At 36.0% G+C, this 16,175-nt stretch overlaps 1 protein-coding gene across 1 annotated transcript in view; it reads left to right on the top strand.

Annotated features, from left to right (window-relative positions):
- XRCC4 (X-ray repair cross complementing 4) overlaps positions 1–16,175 on the top strand; it is a 363,614-nt gene that overhangs the window by 142,844 nt on the left and 204,595 nt on the right. The gene's annotated exons all lie outside the window — the stretch shown is intronic.

Genomic DNA, 16,175 nt, shown 5'->3' with positions numbered 1-16,175 from the left:
CAGACTAGTACAGTAGTCCAGGTGATGAGGGCACGGTGAGCAGCCTTACCCTAATTCATCATTGATTTTTACTTGTGGTCTCCTTGAAAATAGAAACTGATCAAAAGCATGGCTCTAATTCATGGCATCATGAAATTTCACTCATAGTTCCCTCTTAATTTTTAAATCATGAAGGCAGTTGTGAATTGAAATAATTTTAAATATTTTTAAATAAGAAAATAAATCTAATTGATTCATTCTTAGGTTAGATAGTTGTAGAAGTATCCTAGGATTGTTTTTAAGGAAAATGTGTGATGACTGTTTTCTAATAATTAGCCACTAAAAGTATAGTAAGTAGAAAAGGCATTTCAAAAACATTTCTGGTATCTTCAAAAAAAAAAAGCAGATGTTTTAAGCATAACTAACTAGTTTATTACATATCTAATAACTATTTTGAAGTTGTGCTTTGAAGTATTTATAAATTATACTGAGGGGCATTTTTTAAATGAGAGTTTCATAGCTCTTAAATATTTTTCATATATTACAGAGGAAAATACTAGTTGTAACAACTTCGCTTTGAAAGTTTGTGGTATTGGTTCAGTCATGTATTAAAATGAACATTTAGCCTGCAATTAGTTAATATGGCTTGAGTTCTGCCTCTGTCACTAACTAGCTTGACCTTGAATATGTTGTTAAATCACTTAACGTCTCTGTTCATGTGTCAAATGGGGAGTATGTGCCCCCTTTCCAGGCTTGTGATGATCAAACTAGACAATCAGTATGTAAAACTCTTGTGTAGTTCTAAAGCTTTATGTGTCTTTGATCTAGTGACAGACTGACAGTTTTCCTAGTATACTTGTTGGTAAAATTCCCAGATTCATGTTTAATGAATTGTTAATTCAATGCTTATCTCTTAATCTTAAAAATACAAACAGTGCATTAAAAATATTCCATTTTATTTTACATTTTAGATTTTTTTATTACAAAACCGATCCATCAATAAGCAGCCATTAATTAAGCACCTACTATGTTCTAGACACCATGCATTGGGGATGCAGAGACAAAAGCAAAAACAGTCCTTGCCCTCAATAAGCTTACAGTTTAGTTGTGGTAGACCACATGTACATATATGTTGTTCAGTCATGTCCAGCTCTTTGTGACCTTGTGGACTATGCTGCCCATGGGGTTTTCTTGACGAAATTACTAGAGTGGTTTGCCATTTCCTTCTCAGTGGATTAATATAAACAGAGGTTAAGTGATTTGTCCAGAGTCACAGAGATAATATGTGTCTGAATCCAGATTAGAACTCAGGTCTTCCTGACTCCAGGCCCAGAGTTCTATCCACTGAGCCATCCAGCTGTTCTCTATTATAAAATGGATACAGGGTGATTTGGGGGATAAAGAATTTAACAACTGGGTAGGATAAAGAAAGACCTCATGTTGAAAGTAGTACTTGAACTAAGTTTTGAAGAGAATAGAGATAATGAGAGATGGAGCTAAGAAGTAAGTGTACCCCAGGCTTGGAGTGCAGCTAGCTCAAAAGCAAGGCGGTGGGAAATGGAGTCTCTTGTATGAGAAATCAGAAAGCCATAGTATAGATAAACATCCATGTGTGTGGAAGGGAATAATGTGCAATGTTTGTGTGTAGGAACCACACCTGCTTTGTGCCTGTTACTGCCATTATTTACATGTGTGTCATTCACTGCTGCTTCCTTCTGAGGCCCTGCTGGGGCTATGAACAGTGATGGGGATGCTATCCCCTAACCCTGGTAAGGGCTAGGGATAGTTATGCTTCCTTGCTTAGGCCAGAGCCCCTTTTGCCCATTCCCCCTAAGTCTCCCTTTTCCTTTATCCTCTGTGGTCTGGCCCAATGCCCCATATACTAAGGAGTGGCTTTTTTTTTTTTTTTGTTAGGATCCAGGAATGCCTTAATCAATGCATTTTAGCTCAATTCAAATTACTAGATTGACCAAGGTTATACCTGGCCAAGAATAAGGGAGAAAGGTAGGTTTGGGTGAGGTTGTGAAAGGCTTTAAATGCTGAACAGGAGTTTATATTTAATACTGGAGGCAATAGGGAGCCATTGGAATTCACTGAGTAGGAGGCAGTGGCATGATCTAATTCTCACTTTAGGATAATAAACCTGTCAGCTTTGTGAAAGATAAAAAGGATATAATCTTACTATTAAAATTTTAGGTTAAGATGTTATAGATTTTTTTTTCTTTGCTTTTTCTCTCTCTCTTTTTTTTTTTTTTTTCAGTGTTGTGAAATAGACTGGCTCCTTTGATAGTTTACTGTCTCTGTATGGTAGAAATTTACCTGTATACTAGTTTTGAATTATATGTATTTTTTTGTTCTCCATAAAATAATTCTTTCTCATCTTGAGAGTTTTCTAGCAAATGTATCAAGTTATACATTGGACAGGAAACAGATTAATGCAGAGGAAAGTGATTTATGATGTTCAAAACTGTGTTGCAATTATGTTTCTGTTAAGGAAGCATGCTCTAAATGTTCTACAGAACATTTCATAATATATCAAGTAGCTTCCCACATAGAGGAGTCAGTTCAGTGACTGCTGTCTCAAAGCTAGTCTAAGGCCTTGCTGAGCAACATAAGTACTAAGAGCTGCTGCCAGCTTCTGGAAGCCTCTTCTCTAAAATGCTTATTTATCTGTGTCCTTAGTATCATTAACAAGTATGTTTCAGGGGAAAATCTGAGTTTCAAACCCATCTTGGGAGAAGTGTTCCCTAAGTGTCAATGTTTTGCATTTCTGTGAGAATTGTCTTTATAGAAGACTTTTTTGAATGGTTCTTGGCTTAGATAAAGCTTTATATGGTGGGTCAATTCAGTTTGTCCTCTTATAGAAGTTAAGGAGCTTTAGGGAGCAAAGTGGGTAGAGTCCTAGGCCAATAGTCAGAAAGACTCCTCTTCTGGAGTTCAAATCTGGCTGTGTGAACTTGAACAAGTCACTTAACCCTGTTTGCCTCAGTTTCCTCATCAGTAAAATGAGCTGGAGGAGGAAATGGTAAATCACTCCAGCATCTATGCCAAGAAGACTCCAAATGGTTTCACGAAGAGTCTGACACAACTGAAAAAGACTGAAAAAAATAGAAGTTAAACTAATTGTTTAGAGGCTTGCTACAAATAAGAGACAATCGAGAATGCTGAAGTGGAGATAATTAGAGACCTAATCAGAGTAAGTATTAAGAGCAAATGAGGTAGGCAGTCACATGTAGAAGTGTGCAGCAAGGGATATGTGTATGTATGTGTGTACAATATGTATTACATATTCTATATCATGCATATATTAGGTATGATAATTTATGTACAATATGATATACTATATAACACATAGAACTGTATAATTATATATGTGGTTATATGTCATAGTATATAATATGTTTTGTTATAATATATTATATTATAATATATAAGATTACATACTGTTAAATAATTACATAATTATTAGCTCACATAAATATTAGTATTAAAGAGAATACATAATTAAATAAAACTAAACTTTTATATTTTTTAATTTCTAAATTTAAAAATTAAGACAAATATAGGTATAATAATCATTATATATTATATAACATATTATGGCATATTATAGTATTATGCCACCATGTATAATGATGTATAATTATAATTTGTATAATATATCATAATATATAAATGGATATAGTTAATATTTTACATTTGATAGAGGTAATATGATAGATATGCATATATACATACATGCATATAGATATAGACAGATATATACATATATCTGTTGCACACTTTCACTTATTACACCATAGATGGTTGCTACATATATATTTACACACATATACACATGTGTATATACATACTATATATACATATATGCACATGTGAGTATATGTATGCATATAGAAAGAGAGAGAAAGAGAGGCAGCTAGGTGGCACAGTAGATAGAGTCCTAGGTCTGGAGTCAGGAAGACCCAAGTTCAAATTTGGCTTCAGATAACTTACTGACTCTGTGACCCTGGGCAAGTCACTTAACCTCTGTTTGCTTCAATTTCCTCAGGTATAAGAGGGAAAAATAATAGCACCTACTTCCCAGGGTTGTGAGGATTAAATGAGATAATAGTCATAAAGTGCTTAGCATAGTACCTGGCACATAGATGCCAGGATATAAATGTTTTTATTGTTGTTGTTATTATACATATCTACTTAGAGGTTGTTATCTTTTGTTCTTACATTGCCTCCAGATATATCTCTCTGCAACCCAGAAGGTCATCTATTTTTTTTTTAAACAAAAAGAAAAGGAGATTGTGGGAAAGCATGCAGCTGGTGACAGGGTAGATAGCAAGATAGCCAGGACAGAATGTGAATGAAGCTAATTATTGTAGACCATGTGACAGTCATCAATAGATCAGTTAGGGCCCCAGGGTAGGAATTTCAGTGGTGAAAGGGTTAAGTCCCCAATACATGTTCTTTGGTCTGGATGTTTTTTTAGCAGGGCAGATAGTGAGGTTTGGTGGTCTGGAGGGTTCAGTTGCAGTAGAGGTCGATGGCAAGAACAGGGCTGGAGTAGAGTCTGAAGCATGGCTGGCTGGGTCTAGAATAATATTATGATAAAAATATTCTATTATATTTCTATATTATGGTTTGTATAACCATTTTCTAATCGATGAGAAACTACTTTGTCTACAATTCCTTGCTAACATATTTTTAAAATTCTGTCATAAATATTTTGGTCTATACGGGATCATGTTTTTGACCTCCTTGACATATATGTGTGGCATCATTTCCCACCTGGTTGCATTCTTCTGGATTTCTTCAGTGTTCTCTAGAATCTCATCGTTCTGCAAACTCACATCAACCCTGAAACTTATATTTTCTTAGAGTCTCTGCCTCTGGGGGCCCCTCTGATTGGAGAGAGTGAAAGGTGAGAGTCATAAACTTTTTCTAGATCCTCCTGGGTGCCCAGGACATTTCATCAGCACCCCTCCTCCCAGCTGCATTCCCTTCTTCTTCATCAAACCCTTGTTTGGGTACTCCACCTCTCTCCTTGCTTTTCAGCTTGTATGTGTTGTCTACTCCATTATATTGAGAGCTTCTTGAGGGCAGGGAATGTTTTTTGCTTTTCTTTGTATCCAGAGGATTATCACAGTTTTTGTTTTTCATTCATTTCAATCATGTCTGACTCTTTGTGACCCCATTTGGGTTTTTCTTGGCAAAGACACTGGAGTAGTTTGCCATTTCCTTCTCCAGCTCATTTTACAGATGAGGAAACTGAGGCAAACAGGGTTAAGTGACTTGCCCAGGGTCACACAGCTAGTAAGTGTTTGAGGTCAGATTTGAAGTCTTCCTGACTTTAGGCCTAGCACTGTCAATATCACCGTCTAACTGCTTTGTGGGACTCAGCTGCCTCTAGCAATCTTGGCTACGGAAAAAAAAAAAAAAAGAGCACCATCCCAATCAGGTACTCCACCCACCCGCTTTGGGCTCCCCTTTGGAGAATGAATCACCTCTAATTTTGACAAGTAGACAGAAGGACAGGAAAGTTGTCCCCTGAGGAGTTCCTAGCTCAACCTGGTCCTCTTTTTTCTGTAAGTAGAAGCAAGGGTCCCACTTAAACTGGTTAGCTAGTGAGTGCCCCCTGGGGCTAGGAGTGATAACATTGCTCCACCATGCCTGGTGAGATAGACTGAGAAATGGGGTCAAAGTGGGGAAAAGGATGGATTACAGAGTAATATTATTATTAAATGATACAGCATAATATTAATTTTTCTTAGTACCTTTGGTTTCTCTTATTCTTGTTCTCTTTCAATAACTTTTAACCCTTCATTATTCTTCCACCAAAACAAAGAAGTAGGTGGCAAAAGTCTTAGGATGTCTGGTAAATGATTTGGGATGTGCAAAAGTGAGTTGATCCTTCCCTCCCAAACCCCCTTTCCTTCCCCTAACTTATTCATGGCACTACCTTCTACCCATCACCTAGGCTTAAAACCTCAGTCATCTTTGACTCTGCCCTTTCTCTATTATTGATATTTAGTCAGTTTCCAAATGCTCTCCTACTGGATCTCTAAAATCCATTTTTGCTCAAACTGTTACTACCTTAGTTCAGGCGCTCACTATCTTCCATTTGACCTCAGGTTGAAGCTTCCTAATTCCCTACTTCTAATCTTTCTCCTTCCAATCCAACCTTCACATTGAAGTACAAGTAATATTTTTAATGCAAAGCATTGATCATATCACTTAAATCCATGATCTACCATTGCTTACCAGAAAGAGCATAAATGCCTTAGTCTTATAATGTTTCCCATAGTTTACGTTTTTAGCCTTATTTCATCTGGATTTCTTCCATTCACATTCTCTTTGTTCTAGCCAATTAGACTACTTTCTTTCTTTGTCCTATGGTATCTCATCCCCCTATTTTGCTCTCAATATACATTATTGGAGGATTGACCTCTGTCTTGGCATATAGAAATCCTTTCTTTTCTTCTAGGTGCTGCTGACCTGTTTTCCCCTTTATGAAGCTTTTCCTGATTTTTCCAATCTAGAAATGACCCCTCCTTCCTCAAATTGCTCCTAGCCCACAGTTTGGATCCTTCCTATGCACTTACATAATATTTATTGTTATAATTTATGTGTGTTCTTATTCCCCCATTAGATTGTAAGCTTGAGTGCAGGGTTGTACTATGTAATGTCTTTCCACCTGTGGTGTCCAACACAATATTTTACCCACAGTAAATGTTTAATAAATATATGTTTTTTTAATTAGGGGGAATTTGGAAATTTTCATGGCATGTAAAATACAAGCATGGAGTTGTCTCTTTCAAATTACTCTCACCATGGACAATCAAAAATTGATTATCCATTTATTTAGAAGATGAGATATGGAAAGGAAGCAAGGAGAACATTCTGTGATGGTGTGCTTTAGAATGAATGTCCCTTCCATTAAGAGATGTTTTGTAATTGTATCATTTTGCAAGGCTTTCATTTTTGGTATTTAGCTAAAAGATAATTTTGAATGTATGCTGTACTTTGACTTTGAAACTTTGTTATATGGTTTAAAATAACATAGTGAACAAGCGCAGTTTGGATTTTTGTTGGTATTTTTATACCTATTCATGAAAATAAACAGACACTAGGGAAATAATAACGGAATTAGACAAAGCACATTGACCATCTGCAGCATGTAAAGTATATGCTTTATTATGTTAGTTTAATTCTCTTGCTTAAGGATATTTCCCCCAATATGGGTCAGTAGAATTTTATATGTGGATCCTACTCCCTGTACAGTTTTGGAGGAATATGAGCCTCCACAAAGATTTCAATACTGAACACCTGCCAGAGTTACAAATGGTTTGAATTATCAACTGGAAAACTTGTTTACAATAAATGCAAAAAAAGAGAAATGTTCAGGCAAGATTCTGGTTGAGATTCTAACTTCATACGACTCAGGAAAATATGTATCTTTAAGGTCTAAGAAGCATATCATTAAAGTAGATGATGGTTCAACCTAGAAGCCTGTGCTTCTGCTGATATCATTGTTACTGCTGGATTTTTAATTTATTAAATTCCATTATTGATTAGAATAACAGGATTGAGAACTATGTGCATAGAAGCAATATTTACTTATTATCCCCCTAGTATCCAGGACCAAGAAGATAAATTCACATTGAGACCTAATGAAATTCAGGACCATATAATAATTAAGTTAGTTTTGATGAAGAAAATAAACCTCATTTAATATATGTACTAACTCAGTAAAAACCCAGCAACAAGGAATAAGTTACTAGAATAAATAATTAGGATGAGACGGGCTAGCTTTCTAAGTGAGATTTTTTAAAAATACACTTAAAAAAAGACAGTAGCTTTCCATCTTTTCTGATGTCTACAAGGAAGGAAACCTAATCATCAGCCTTGGGCAAATACTTATTTGCAAATCTGTTGATAGGTTCAATGTAAACAAATTGGCAATAAAATGCAAGCAAATGATTGCAAGGTGATCTGTCTCTTTTGATTATTGTAGATGTTTTTAGTCAAAAAGAAAGTGTTTTTATACTTCCTTATAAAATGGACTTGCGTATATATATGTATGTGTATATATATATATATATATATATATATATATATATATGTAGTAAGCATCTAGAGAGTTGGGCAAGAACTAGGGCTTTTCTGACCTTTCTACAAACAGCCCCAGGTCCCTCATTAAGTTGGTCACATGCAAATTACATATACATAGTATACCAAGTTAAAGAAGTCTAAAATGTATTTGATAGAGATTCTAAGTAGTTTAGTAAATCCTGAAAGTTGAGAGCACCGGATGAACACTTTTAAGATTGTTTCAAATAGATTTTGTGTCATTTCTCATGCTGGAAAATTGTTTGGAGTTGTGAAGTTGGTAAAGCCTTTTTATTTTTGCCTTATCTAGGCATTATCTCATTTTTGTTCATATAGACATACTCACTTTCTCAGCGAGAAAATCAAGAATGCAATCTTGAAGAAATTTAAGTTAACTCTCAGGGTACTTAATTTCATAGGGAGTGGAACTTGAATGCCACAATTTGGGTATTTTGATTCCTAGGGTGTATTCATGAAACACTTTATAGTTTCCATCACTTCTCCAAGTAAAGGTCAACACTTAGAGGGAAGTAATGTCTCAAGCAAGTTTATTTCATATGTGACATTTATAACCCTAGACACTTAAATTAAAACAAAAAAAAAATACTCGTGGTCTGGGTTTCATCTTTATGAACGTCATCAATTGAGAAATCATTCTAAAATGTTCTTTTTTATGTGAAGGCTCATCTTTAATGTGCTTTGTATGTGTGTTTCTGATGAAAACATCAATTGTGCATATATTGCTAACATGACTAACAATATCATCACCAGCATTTCAGTAATTCTTGCTTTTTTCCCCATATGAGATCTCTGAAAGCACATTTATATGTCTTTTAAACAACTCATAACCACTTTTTCAAGGGTCAAAACATGTTTGATACATTTCTTTAAGTGATAAAATGAAAGGATTCCAATAGGATGTTATATTTGTATTAGTGGTCCATAAAATTCTTACTCTTTTTTTTTTAAAGGATCATTTCCATTTCTTATACTGAAGGGATAATAGTTAAGGTCATTGAAGGCAGATCCCAGTTGATTTAAGATTACACCTCTATTTTTACATGATAAATTTGTTATGTATAGAGAGTTTAAAATTGTTTAAAGGGGACAGATTAATATTTTTAGAAATGGAAATATAATGTATCCTTTTAGAGTATTTGAAATCAACTGAATTAATATTTGGTTTTAAGAAAGCTGGAAACAACCAATGCCATAGTAGTTATTTGTATATATTTATGTAAAGCAGCTCATGGCACAGTGGATATAGTACTGGAACTGGAGTTAGGAAGCTCTGAACTCAAGTCTATTCTGACATATACTAGCTGTGTGACCATAAGCAAGTCATTTAACTTCTGCCTTGTTTTCCTTTACTGTAAAATGGGGATAATGTAATCATAGCACCTACCTCCTAGTGTTGTTGTGAGGATTAAATGAGATAATTTTTTTAAAAAGTGCTTAGACACATAATAAGCATGATTTAAATGCTGAATCCCTTTCCCCTATTGTGCATTACTTAAATTCCTAAGTTAAGATTAAATCAGGTGTTTAACTTCCTGTAATGTTGGCATTACTTTTTGAATATAGACTTTTGTAGCACTTGATCCAAGAGTTTGAAGAAGACTAAAAAGGAATAAAGAATTCCATTCTTTTTTCTTGAAAAAAATACATAACTTATTTATGCTATTAATTATTTTATTTTTATAAAAAATTTTAGAAGGGTATGTACTTGCTAAAGATCTTTATCTTTTATGTGTTGGAGCTCCAGCAGACAGTCTAAATAGAATGGGGATTCCTTATAGGTGGTAAGATCCTCTAGATCTTACTCTTTGTGAATGACTTGGGCTGATTACATCAAACCCAGGAACATGCAGAGCTTTCTGGATGAGAGCCATATCCATTCAAAAGAGTTTGGCTTAGCTGTCCACCCAGCAAAAACTAAGTGGATAGCTGTCAAATTGATATTCCTAGAGCACGTTTCACATCTCCTTTCACTCCCCTCCTAGAGATAATTAATTGGTCCTCTCTTGCCTCTGGGACAAAAGACAAACTCCTTTGTTTGGCATTTAAAGCTCTTTACAACCTGGTTCTGGTCCCATCTTGCCAGCTTGATCAAGTATTACTTCCCTTTATGTATTCTCTGCTCTAATCAGTCTGTCTTGTGTGGTGTTCTTGGTCTGTGGTATTCTGGGTACTACTGCTTCTCTTTGGGCATGCTCTCCCCTCTATGTGGAATGCTCTGCCACCACACCACCACCTTTTAAAATCCCTGCTTCTCTTTAAGGTTCATGTAAGGCTCTTTCTTGGCTTCCTCCATTGCTAGTGCCTTACCCTCCCAAATCACTTTGTACTTATTTTGTATATGTCTTACAAGTACTTATTTTTTAAATATGCTGTGTTCCTCCAATAAAATAAAACTACTTGAGGACAGAGGCTGTCTCACTTTTGTATTTGTATCTCCAGTATTAGGCAGAGTACCTGGAGCACAGTGAGCTCCTTGAGAGCTGGAACTGCTTTGTATCCCTAGCACTTAGCACAATGCTTGACACGGAGTAGGTGTTTAACAAATGTTACTTGACTGATGTACTAACTGACACAATGAGTATTTAATAAATGCTTGGCAATTGAGTGATTGAAGAATTCCTACTCCCTAAACTTTTATGGCATAAGATAGACAACCTAGAGAACTTGTATTTTTGATAGTCATTTCATGAGCACAGTGAATTGAATCCCAACTTGAGCAGGAAGAAAATGGACTTGATTATTTTGAGGAAATTGAAAGGATTGTTTAATGACTCCCAGACAACTCCATATTTTAGATACTAGTGATCTTCTAATTTTGTGTGGTTGAGAGTCATAGACATTAGAGTCTTTTAAAAACTGGAAATGAAATTTCATCCACAGGGCAAAGGAAATACATGTGGTAGATAGTAATAGGTTGCAACACATTACAAGCAAGGAATTATTGAGGAGATACTGAGGGATTATTGAGAGTTAAGAATGTCATCACAGACATATATGAGTGAAAAAGATTATGGGTTGGTCATAAGGCAAGAGTGTATTAAATGAATATTTGCATCTTCACAATATCAGTGGAAAGTGAGAGAGAGAAAGAGAGAGACCTACCAGCAGCTTGGACAGACCAGCTGCAGAAAATTTATGAAAGGATATGGATTAAGAGTTGCTCAAGAAATGCAATGGGGAAATTCCTTCTTTTGATACAGTTCAGAAAATCATCTGAATATCTAAAAGTAGTTTAATATGGTGATGTATTTTACTGACAAGTGAGAGCCATTAACAAAAATAATTTACAATGTGCCACAATGCTAATGACTGAGGTGGGCATGTGGAAGAGTGGTTCACACAGGCAATATGTGTCAGAGGCATTAGGTGAATATAATTCTTCCTGATTCTGGGTCAGGCTTTCTATCATCCATCAGTCAGCATTAATATCAGAAATTAATAGTAGTAGTAGTAGTTGTAGTAGTAATGATGATAATAAGAATAACTAACATTTTTTATACAGTGCCTGCTGTGTTCTAGGCACTGTGCTAAACACTTTACAAATATCTTATTTGATCCTCACAATAACCTTGGGAGTTAGGTGCTATTATTATCCCCATTTTATGGATGAAAAAACTGAGGCAAACAGGTTAAGTGACTTGTCCCAGATCACACAGCTAGTAAGTGTCAGGGTCACATTTGAACTCGAGCTCAGTCCAGTACCCTATCTACTGTGCCACTTAGCTGCATCATCTACCATTATTCCCCCTTTCCATCCCTCCCCCAGCTAGAATATTCCCTTGGTTTCTGACCCAGAGGAACCCTTGTAACCCCAAACAGAATGAATTCTCTGCCAAAGGAAGAGGTGTGTATTACTTCTGTAATACTCAGAAAGCCTCAGCAGCAAGGCATGAAATAGCCAAGTCTATCACAGCATAGCATTATGTCCATCTCCAGTGCAAACTCCTTATATTCACTGTTGCTCTAGCATCTCTACAGAATTGCTTCTGATTTCCTGAGCCTTGGTTCTCCTGAGCATTATTTGTTTTATACCTGGACTTTGGCTTTCTTGATATTATCTTGACTCCAAATCTTAATCCATATATATTCTGACTACCTCTGGTTTTCAACTTGTTATCTGTCAAGTACTTGTATCCCCTCTTTTTTGGTGAAGGTGCTGTAGATTAGGTTTGTAATGGAGCTAAGAACAGGACATAGCTGCTTCTCCTTTACACATCTCACTACCTGTTTTAGCCCTCTCTCCACAGGTATCCTGTATCCTCCATGCAGTTCTGTGCCTAGTATTAGTCATGGGCAGCATGCTTCAGGCCTTTCCATACTTGTCTCTCCTCCTCCACCCATAAAGAAATTGATTATACTGACATTTCTATAACACTATAAGTTTTAAGGTCTTTCCCCAGGATGTTATAAAGAGGGTGTTAAATACAGCATTCAAGGGATTTAGTGCTAAAAGTGACCATCTCATTCAGGGAGTTTTAACTTAGAGGCCCCTTAACTTTTTTTTTTTTTTTGGCTGCTTGCAGTATTTTCTTCTTGATCTGGCTGTGATTGGGGCAGAAATCTGTTCACTCCTGGTCAGAGTTCTGCAAATTCTTGACCCAGGTTCAGGTTTGTTGTCTTGTGTGGGATTGAATTTCCATAGACTGCTGATGGACTCAGTCACTGTTACCCTGTTGGTAACTGAAGGTTCTAAAGGTTCAGAGGACTGAACTGCTGCCCCTCCTTTAGTCTTGGTCTCCTGCTCTGTTTATTCCTTTGCAGGCTTCTGTGTAGGGCTAAAGGTTAAAACTGAGTCCCCCCTCTGCTCTTAGCTATGTTTCTATAACTTGTTCCTTTCTCCTTTTGGCCCTGGAACTTTAAATTAGGATTGGGTAATAGTTGACAGAGCTTCCATTGTCCATCAACAGAAAACTCCTGTTTCTGCTCCTAGTTCTAGTACAGTGGTCCCTCGGGATCTCTTTCTGCCCCAGTTTTTCCTGCCCTGGTGCTCTGACTGAGCCTCCTTTCCATCCCTGGGCCCTGAACTGCTCTTCTCTGCTGCTGTTACTTCTGCTACACTGCACTCCTGTCCAGCTCTATCCCAATATCCTCAGATCTCTGTCTTCCTAAATTGCCCTGGACTGGAAAAATTACTCACTGTGACTTTTTCTTATCTTTCCTGATCAGAATTTAGTCTGGTGTGCTTTCAAGGTTATTGTGGTGAAAGTTGTGGAGGAGCTAAGGTAAAAATGCTATCTCTCACTTCAGAATCTTGTCTCCAGATCACTTCACCATCTTGTCTTATGACCACCCCTGCCCTTGAGCTTAAAAAAAATAGATATAGTTATAATACACCCATTAGATATATAGCTCTAGATAGATAGATAGATAGTAAACTCTTTTCATTTGTGATTCATTTCCTTTGTAATCATATGAATTTTATTTTATTCCTTTAAAAACATTATTCTAAAAAGGAATCCGTAGGCTTCCTTTGACTACCAAAAAGAGTTCGTGATACAAAAATGGTTAAGAATGCCTGATTTAGCCCAGTACTATCATTTTATATATGAAGAAACTGAGGCTCAGATGGAAATAATTTGTCCAGTATCAGACAGCTTGTAACAGATCAGTTCAAATGAATGCCCTCTACCTCTTAATTCCATTAAGCCAGTAATTGTTAATCATGCTAGCTAATCCATTATCATTTATTACTGCGTTCTGATGTGTTATTTCTATTATAACAATATGCACTTTTTAACAGTGACCTTCTGAGGACCTTAATGAGGAGAATTTCAATTCTAAACTTCCAGCTCCTCCTTGGAAGAAGAATTTTGGGGCATGTGGCATCTTTTTAACACCTTTCTAATCTCTAATACATACATATATACATACATACATACATACATACATATATATATATATATATTGGGGGGAGGCTGGCTTTTAAGTTTGGGTATTATGGTTTCCCCAGATTTCCTTTAGTAGTTAAGAACAGTGAGAATAAATGATAGTCAGAAAATCATTTAAAGGATATGCCAAGACTCTACTAATGTCCTTTAACCAAAAAGCTGCAGGAAATAATCTACCATATGTTGGGTTAAATTTTTACAAACTAAAGTTATGGGGGTTTATCTCAAAGTTGTCTTCTTTATTTTCATTGCACATAGTACTGTAGTACTAGTTAGGAGTCTCATAGAAATCCAAGTACAAAGTAATACTTCCAGATGGTTTTTTAAAGTCTTTTCCAGCATTTTGATATTAGTTCACCAAGTTCTTAAATGCAGAGAACAATACTCTATTATTCAATTCTGTTTCATGTTGTAATGAAAGCAGTTTCTGAAACGTTTCTACATTTACCAACATCCTTTTCCCATCTTTGCCACCTGGGTTTCTACTTTTAATGTAAATTTTTTATTCCTTGGGTTGTCTTCTGAAAATGTCATAATAAATTGTCCCAACATATAAAGTTTGATTTCATTCAAAGTTATTTTATCAAACTGTGCATATGGCTCCAAACATATGACCATCATCACGTCACCTGACTCCATGGAGATCTATGAGAATCTGAATCTAAAATCTCCATTATTCATCCTCGACCTATTTTGCTTCCCTGTCTATTTGATTATTAAGAGAAAGACTGCTGCTAATCCCACCAGAATACGATTCATACTTTTGCTCTGTTACCATACAGTTATTCTGTTAGGTTCATGGTGAGTCCCTCAACAGTTTTTCTGTATCACATCTAACATAACGAATTGGTATTAAATAACACTTTTAAAATCACACTTAAATAAACTCTTGTTGTTTGTCCTTCATTCGCGAAGAGGACCATGACATCAGGAAGGTGATGCCATGACTTGCAAGTGAATTGAATTTAAATGAGGGAGGGCTGTGCAAAGTCAAAGCCTTACTCAGAACAGGACGACTGGAGATAGCCCCAGATGCAGTGGGAGACTTTGGCCTTTTTAAGCTAAGGTCTTCCCCAGGCCTCAGTTTGACTGAGCCAATGCTCATTCAGTGTTTAAGGGTAGGTGGGAAATGAGGCAAAGAATGGCCTCTTGTACCTAGTTTAAAAAAAATCAATCTGGACTCTCAGGGTTTCTGACCAAAGTAGAAACAATTGCTATTTACACTCACTCTGACATCAGGGCCCAATAATGACCAAATGAGGCTTGGGCTGGCATCCATGGTTAGCCAATCAATGAAAGCCAGAGTGATTTGGGTTTAAAGCATGGTCCTTAAGAAAGAAATCTAGCCTTCTGGAGAGCAATTTGGAACTATGCCCAAAGGGTATAATTTGGAGTGAAAAATGTGGATGGGGGGCAGCTAGGTGGCGCAGTGGATAGAGCACCGGCCCTGAAGTCAGGAGGACCTGAGTTCAAATCCGTCTTCAGACTAACACTTGACACTTAATATCTGTGTGACCCTGGGCAAGTCATTTAACCCCAATTACCCCCCCAAAAAATGTGGATGGACACTTTAATGAAAATATAATAATATATAAAATAGATAATATGCAAAATATACCACATCAATGTAATATATAATTATATAATATGTATAATTATGTATAAGTGATATATAATTATAAAAAATACTAAATAGTATACAATATAATATATAATATATACCTTATATTATGTATTGTAATATATAATATATAATGTGTAATAAAGTATATTGATAGTAAAATATAGTTTATTTTTATAGAGTTTTAAAAGCCTATGAATCTTGATCTGTTCTCAATGAATAGTAATCTCTTATTTTTAACTTTACAAAGTGTAGTAACTAATCTTTTAGATACTGGTTATTTGATTTTTGGGAAATACACAATACTTCTTCAACATGGGAATGACATTGTCAGACCTCTTGGTCTAGGAATTTGGCTTTGACAGCATTGTGAAGAATGGCTTGGAGAGAAAAGAGTATGGAGGCAAAGAGGGAGAATGATCTCCTAATTAATCGATCTACTAATTAATAGGCACTTGGAATAGTTCAGTTGAGAGGAGATGGGAGCCTGAACTACAGTGGTTATGCTGTGAATGTAGAAAAGTAAACAGATATGAGAGATGTTCAAGAGGTAGAAATGGCAA

This window comes from Vombatus ursinus, unplaced genomic scaffold, assembly GCF_900497805.2.
Source record: "Vombatus ursinus unplaced genomic scaffold, bare-nosed wombat genome assembly UNPS02014774.1, whole genome shotgun sequence".
Lineage (NCBI taxonomy): Eukaryota > Metazoa > Chordata > Mammalia > Diprotodontia > Vombatidae > Vombatus > Vombatus ursinus.
Note: the sequence above shows the minus strand (reverse complement) of the source record. Positions and strands in the feature narration are given on the sequence as shown.